Source organism: Syngnathus scovelli, unplaced genomic scaffold (assembly GCF_024217435.2).
Source record: "Syngnathus scovelli strain Florida unplaced genomic scaffold, RoL_Ssco_1.2 HiC_scaffold_54, whole genome shotgun sequence".
Lineage (NCBI taxonomy): Eukaryota > Metazoa > Chordata > Actinopteri > Syngnathiformes > Syngnathidae > Syngnathus > Syngnathus scovelli.
The window spans coordinates 17,643-25,000 of NW_026061635.1; positions in this window are offsets into that span (position 1 = coordinate 17,643).

Genomic DNA, 7,358 nt, shown 5'->3' on the forward strand with positions numbered 1-7,358 from the left:
CCCGCCGGCCGGTCCGCGGGGGGAACTGCGCCCTCTGGCGGACACGCCATTGTAAATGAATGGGGTTTGGCACTTAGTGCATTTTTCGCCGAAGCCGACGAGCGCTCCGGGCGAGGAGGCCGGATTCTCGCCATCCGTGGCCGGCCGGGGAACCGGCCAAGGCGGATAGGCGGTCACGGGGGTCCCGCCGGCTGGTCCGCGGGCCAATTGGGGTCCCGTAAGTTAGCGGTCGCGGCCCGGAATCCGCGCCGGCCAGCAGCCACCGGGAGGCGGATAGGCTGTCACGGAGGTCCCGCCGGCTGGTCCGCGGGCCATTTAGGGTCCCGCGAGTGAGCGGTCGCGGTCCGGAATCCAGGCCGGCCAGGAGGCACCGCCAGGCGGATAGGCGGTCACGGAGGTCCCGCCAGCTGGTCCGCGGGCCATTTATGGTCCCGTAAGTTAGCGGTCGCGGCCCGGAATGCACGCCGGCCAGGAGGCACCGCCAGGCGGGTAGGCTGTCACGGAGGTCCCGCCGGCCGGTCCGCGGGCCAATTACCTCCAGCCGAGCGGATATGAACTTTATTAGCACCTTCTACGAGATGGCGGAGCCTTATTCGACAACCAGCACCTCGGCTTAGCATTTTCCACGGCCCGCTGATCTTCCAGAAGACGTCCAGCCGGTTTCCTCCTCACATTTTAAGCCGGCCGAGGCTTCCGGCACCCCGGCTAAGCTTTCTCCACGGCCCGCTGAGCTTCCAGGGGACCTCCGGCCGGTTCTCCCGGTGCCTCGCGCCTCGCTTTGTGAGCCGGCCGAGGCTTCCAGCACCTCGGCTGAGCGTTTCCCACGGCCCGCTGAGCTTCCAGGGGACCTCCAGCCGGTTCTCCCGGTGCCTCGCGCCTCGCTTTGTGAGCCGGCCGAGGCTTCCAGCACCTCGGCTGAGCGTTTCCCACGGCCCGCTGAGCTTCCAGGGTACCTCCAGCCGGTTCTCCCGGTGCCTCGCGCCTCGCTTTGAGAGCCGGCCGAGGCTTCCAGCACCTCGGCTGAGCGTTTTCGGCGGCCCGTTGCTCTCCCGGAGGTCGCAACGGGGAGTTACCTCCCTCTCGCGGACACGGCGAGTAAATACACCGCCTCTCGCACTTGGCGCACACTCACTCGCATTGCTACGCCTCCCGTGGCACTTTAAGCGGCCGAACGGCGGGAGTAACTACGACTCTCTTAAGGTAGGCTCACTTGACTATTTATTCATGTATTTATTTATTTTTGACGGTTCGCGGAGGCGATGACGCTCCGCGCGGGTAAACGGCGGGAGTAACTGTGACTCTCTTAAGGTAGGCTCACTTGACATCTATTTATTTATGTATTTATTTATTTTTGACGGTTCGCGGAGGCGATGACGCTCCGCGCGGGTAAACGGCGGGAGTAACTGTGACTCTCTTAAGGTAGGCTCACTTGACATCTATTTATTTATGTATTTATTTATTTTTGACGGTTCGCGGAGGCGATGACGCTCCGCGCGGGTAAACGGCGGGAGTAACTGTGACTCTCTTAAGGTAGGCTCACTTGACATCTATTTATTTATGTATTTATTTATTTTTGACGGTTCGCGGAGGCGATGACGCTCCGCGCGGGTAAACGGCGGGAGTAACTGTGACTCTCTTAAGGTAGGCTCACTTGACATCTATTTATTTATGTATTTATTTATTTTTGACGGTTCGCGGAGGCGATGACGCTCCGCGCGGGTAAACGGCGGGAGTAACTGTGACTCTCTTAAGGTAGGCTCACTTGACATCTATTTATTTATGTATTTATTTATTTTTGACGGTTCGCGGAGGCGATGACGCTCCGCGCGGGTAAACGGCGGGAGTAACTGTGACTCTCTTAAGGTAGGCTCACTTGACATCTATTTATTTATGTATTTATTTATTTTTGACGGTTCGCGGAGGCGATGACGCTCCGCGCGGGTAAACGGCGGGAGTAACTGTGACTCTCTTAAGGTAGGCTCACTTGACATCTATTTATTTATGTATTTATTTATTTTTGACGGTTCGCGGAGGCGATGACGCTCCGCGCGGGTAAACGGCGGGAGTAACTGTGACTCTCTTAAGGTAGGCTCACTTGACATCTATTTATTTATGTATTTATTTATTTTTGACGGTTCGCGGAGGCGATGACGCTCCGCGCGGGTAAACGGCGGGAGTAACTGTGACTCTCTTAAGGTAGGCTCACTTGACATTTATTTATTTATGAATTTATTTATTTTTGACGGTTCGCGGAGGCGATGACGCTCCGCGCGGGTAAACGGCGGGAGTAACTGTGACTCTCTTAAGGTAGGCTCACTTGACATTTATTTATTTATGAATTTATTTATTTTTGACGGTTCGCGGAGGCGATGACGCTCCGCGCGGGTAAACGGCGGGAGTAACTGTGACTCTCTTAAGGTAGGCTCACTTGACATTTATTTTGGCGGTTCGCGGAGGCGCCGGGAGGCCGTGCGCGCGCGCGCAGAGCGGCCGAATAACGCTCCGCCGGCCCCGGGTGATTACCGAGAGGCTCCCCGGCCTCGCGGAGCTCCGACGCTCCTCCGCGGGACCTCCGGCGGCCGGCGCGCTCGCGCACCACCCCCCGGTGCTCCGGCGGCCCCGGGTGACGACTAAGAGGCTCCCCGGCCGGCCTCGCGGAGCTCCGGCGCTCCTCCGCGGGACTTCCAGCGGCCGGCGCGCTCACGCACCACCCCCCGGCACCACCCGGGAGGCCGTGCTCGCGCGCCAAGTGGCCGAAAATAGCTCCAAGCCCAGCGGATCGGCTGCTTGGAAGCACCGCGCCGTCCGGCTCCACCTGGTACCTCGCACGGCTCTCATCTCCCCCCCGCACGGACTTCCGAGCGCTCGGGGAGACGCTCGGAAGCTGCCGGTGCCGCCGCGGCGGGGAATTGCCTCCCTCTGGCGGACGCGGCGAGTAAAAACACCACCTCTCGCACTTTGCGCACACTTACTTGCGTGGGTCCGCTTCCGATGACACTTTGAGCGGCCAAACGGCGGGAGTAACTACGACTCTCTTAAGGTAGGCTCACTTGACATTTATTTATGTATTTATTTATTTTTGACGGTTCGCGGAGGCGATGACGCTCCGCGCGGGTAAACGGCGGGAGTAACTGTGACTCTCTTAAGGTAGCCTGACTCGACGTCTTTTTCAACGGTGGCTGGAGGACCCGGGCGGTTCTCGGGGGTGCGTCGCTCCTCACTTTTGACGCCCGAGGAGGCTCCCGGCACCTCGGCTACGCGTTTTCGGCGGCCCGCTGAGCTTCCAGAAGACCTCCAGCCGGTTCTCCCGGTGCTTTCCTCCTCACGTTTTAAGCCGGCCGAGGCTCCCGGCACCCCGGCCAAGCGTTTCCCACGGCCCGCTGAGCTTCCAGGGGACCTCCGGCCGGTTCTCCGCGCGCTTTCCTCCTCACTTTTAAGCCGGCCGAGGCTTCCGGCACCCCGGCCAAGCGTTTCCCACGTCCCGCTGAGCTTCCAGGGGACCTCCGGCCGGTTCTCCGCGCGCTTTCCTCCTCACATTTTAAGCCGGCCGAGGCTCCAGGCACCCCGGCTAAGCTTTCTCCACGGCCCGCTGAGCTTCCAGGGGACCTCCGGCCGGTTCTCCGCGCGCTTTCCTCCTCACTTTTAAGCCGGCCGAGGCTTCCGGCACCCCGGCCAAGCCTTTCCCACGGCCCGCTGAGCTTCCAGGGGACATCCAGCCGGTTCTCCGCGCGCCCCCCTCCTAACTCGACGCCCGAGGAGGCTCCAGGCACCCCGGCCGAGCCTTTTCGGCGGCCCGCTGATCTCCCGGAGGTCGCAACGGGGAATTGCCTCCCTCTCGCGGACACGGCGCGTAAATGCACCGCCTCTCGCACTTTGCGCACACTCACTCGCATCGCTACGCCTCCCGTGGCACTTTAAGCGACCGGGACCACCGCGAGCGCGGGCGATGACTAAGAGGCTCCCCGGCCGGCCTCGCGGAGCTCCGACGCTCCCCCGCGGGACTTCCGGCGGCCGGCCGGAGCCTCGGCACGGCTGCCGCACTCCCTAATAACACCCCGCGGACCCCCGCGAGCCGAACGCTCGCTGCCGCGGGCGACCCGTGCCAAGGCGGACGCGTGACGGCGCGGGAGCCCTCGGCACTATATCACGGTCACGTATGTAGTCAAATCGTGTAAAATCACCGTTAGTTTATTCATAATATAGGTAATAATTAAATAAATATTAACATCGCGTATATCATTAATAAACACATGTATGTATTTATTTAATAATTAAATAAATATTAACATCGCGTATAATCATGCGCAATACTTCGTGGCCGACCGGGGAACCGGCGAAGGCGGACGCATCGCGGCGCGAGAGCCGTTGGCACTTTGGAAAAATAAATAAATAAATAAATAAATAAATAAATAATAATTCGCCGACCGGGCTCCGGGGGGAGAGGCCGATTTTTGGCCGTTCGTGGCCGACCGGGGAACCGGCGAAGGCGGACGCATCGCGGCGCGAGAGCCGTTGGCACTTTGGAAAAATAAATAAATAAATAAATAAATAAATAAATAATTCGCCGACCGGGCTCCGGGGCAAGAGGCCGAATTTTCGCTCGTTCGGGCCGACCGGGGAACCGGCGAAGGCGGACGCAGCGCGGCGCGAGAGCCGTTGGCACTTTGAAAAAAAAAAAAAAAAAAAAATTCGCCCACCGGGCTCCGGGGGAAGAGGCCGGCTTTTCGCCGTTCGCGGCCGACCGGGGAACCGGCGAAAGCGGACGCGCTCTCTAACGAGCCCCGCCGGCCGGAGGAAGTGCGCCCTCTGGCGGACACGCCGTTGTAAATGAATGGGGTTTGGCACTTAGTGCATTTTTCGCCCAAGTCGAAGCGCGCTCCGGGCGAGGAGGCCGGATTCTCGCCACCCGTGGCCGGCCGGGGAACCGGCCAAGGCGGACGCGCTCTCTAACGAGCCCCGCCGGCCGGAGGAAGTGCGCCCTCTGGCGGACACGCCGTTGTAAATGAATGGGGTTTGGCACTTGGTGCATTTTTCGCCCAAGTCGAAGCGCGCTCCGGGCGAGGAGGCCGGATTCTCGCCACCCGTGGCCGGCCGGGGAACCGGCGAAGGCGGATAGGCTTTCACGGAGGATCCGCCGGCTGGTCCGCGGGCCGATTAGGGTCCCGCGAGTGAGCGGTGGCGGTCCGGAATCCAGGCCGGCCAGGAGGCACCGCCAGGCGGATAGGCTTTTACGGAGGTCCCGCCGGCTGGTCCGCGGGCCGATTAGGGTCCCGCGAGTGAGCGGTGGCGGTCCGGAATCCAGGCCGGCCCGGAGCCACCGCCAGGCGGATAGGCTTTCACGGAGGAGCCGCCGGCTGGTCCGCGGGCCGTTTAGGGTCCCGCGAGTGAGCGGTCGCGGTCCGGAATCCAGGCCGGCCAGGAGGCACCGCCAGGCGGATAGGCTTTCACGGAGGACCCGCCGGCTGGTCCGCGGGCCGTTTAGGCTCCCGTAAGTTAGCGGTCGCGGTCCGGAATACAGGCCGTCCAGGAGGCACTGCCAGGCGGATACACTCTCTAACGAGCCCCGCCGGCTGGTCCGCCGGGGGAAGTGCGCCCTCTGGCGGACACGCCGTTGTAAATGAATGGGGTTTGGCAACGCAGGCTGACGGGCGGCCGCTTCCACGGGCCGGTACTACTCTACGGAGGCGCTAGCCGCCTCCGGTGGGGGCCGTGTGATCTCGCTGGATGCCCGAGGACCTTCCGCGAGGCCCGGCCGCAGCTTTTACGCGCGCCCGGTCCTATTACCTGGTGGAAGCTGGAGGCCGGGGCTCCGCAGCTCGCCGCCCGGGGACCTTCCGCGAGGCCCGGCCGCAGCTTTTACGCACCACCGCTGCTATTCTCTGGCTCCGGCTTCGTCCCGGAGGGTGCTTGGGGAACGGCGGCGCACACCGCGAACGGCCGGTGGCGGTCGGCTGGTGGCGGTCGGCTGGTGGCTGTCGGCTGGTGGCGGTCGGGGGTGGCGCTTGGGGATGGCGCTTGGGGATGGTGGCTGTCGGCTGGTGGCGGTCGGCTGGTGGCGGTCGGCTGGTGGCGGTCGGCTGGTGGCGGTCGGGGGTGGCGCTTGGGGATGGCGCTTGGGGATGGTGGCTGTCGGCTGGTGGCGGTCGGCTGGTGGCGGTCGGGGGGTGGCGGTCGGGGATGGCGCTTGGGGATGGTGGCTGTCGCCTTGTGGCGGTCGGCTGGTGGCGGTCGCCTTGTGGCGGTCGCCTTGTGGCGGTCGGGGATGGCGCTTGGGGATGGTGGCTGTCGCCTTGTGGCGGTCGGCTGGTGGCGGTCGCCTTGTGGCGGTCGCCTTGTGGCGGTCGGGGATGGCGCTTGGGGATGGTGGCTGTCGCCTTGTGGCGGTCGGCTGGTGGCGGTCGCCTTGTGGCGGTCGCCTTGTGGCGGTCGGGGATGGCGCTTGGGGATGGTGGCTGTCGCCTTGTGGCGGTCGGCTGGTGGCGGTCGGCTGGTGGCGGTCGGGGGGTGGCGGTCGGGGATGGCGCTTGGGGATGGTGGCTGTCGCCTTGTGGCGGTCGGGGGGTGGCGGTCGGGGATGGCGCTTGGGGATGGTGGCTGTCGCCTTGTGGCGGTCGGCTGGTGGCGGTCGCCTTGTGGCGGTCGCCTTGTGGCGGTCGGGGATGGCGCTTGGGGATGGTGGCTGTCGCCTTGTGGCGGTCGGCTGGTGGCGGTCGCCTTGTGGCGGTCGCCTTGTGGCGGTCGGGGATGGCGCTTGGGGATGGTGGCTGTCGCCTTGTGGCGGTCGGCTGGTGGCGGTCGCCTTGTGGCGGTCGCCTTGTGGCGGTCGGGGATGGCGCTTGGGGATGGTGGCTGTCGCCTTGTGGCGGTCGGCTGGTGGCGGTCGGCTGGTGGCGGTCGGGGGGTGGCGGTCGGGGATGGCGCTTGGGGATGGTGGCTGTCGCCTTGTGGCGGTCGGGGGGTGGCGGTCGGGGATGGCGCTTGGGGATGGTGGCTGTCGCCTTGTGGCGGTCGGCTGGTGGCGGTCGGCTGGTGGCGGTCGGCTGGTGGCGGTCGGGGGGTGGCGGTCGGGGGTGGCGCTTGGGGATGGTGGCTGTCGCCTTGTGGCGGTCGGCTGGTGGCGGTCGCCTTGTGGCGGTCGGGGGGCGGCGGTCGGGGGTGGCGCTTGGGGATGGTGGCTGTCGGCTGGTGGCGGTCGGCTGGTGGCGGTCGGCTGGTGGCGGTCGGCTGGTGGCGGTCGGGGGTGGCGCTTGGGGATGGCGCTTGGGGATGGTGGCTGTCGCCTTGTGGCGGTCGGCTGGTGGCGGTCGCCTTGTGGCGGTCGGGGATGGCGCTTGGGGATGGTGGCTGTCGCCTTGTGG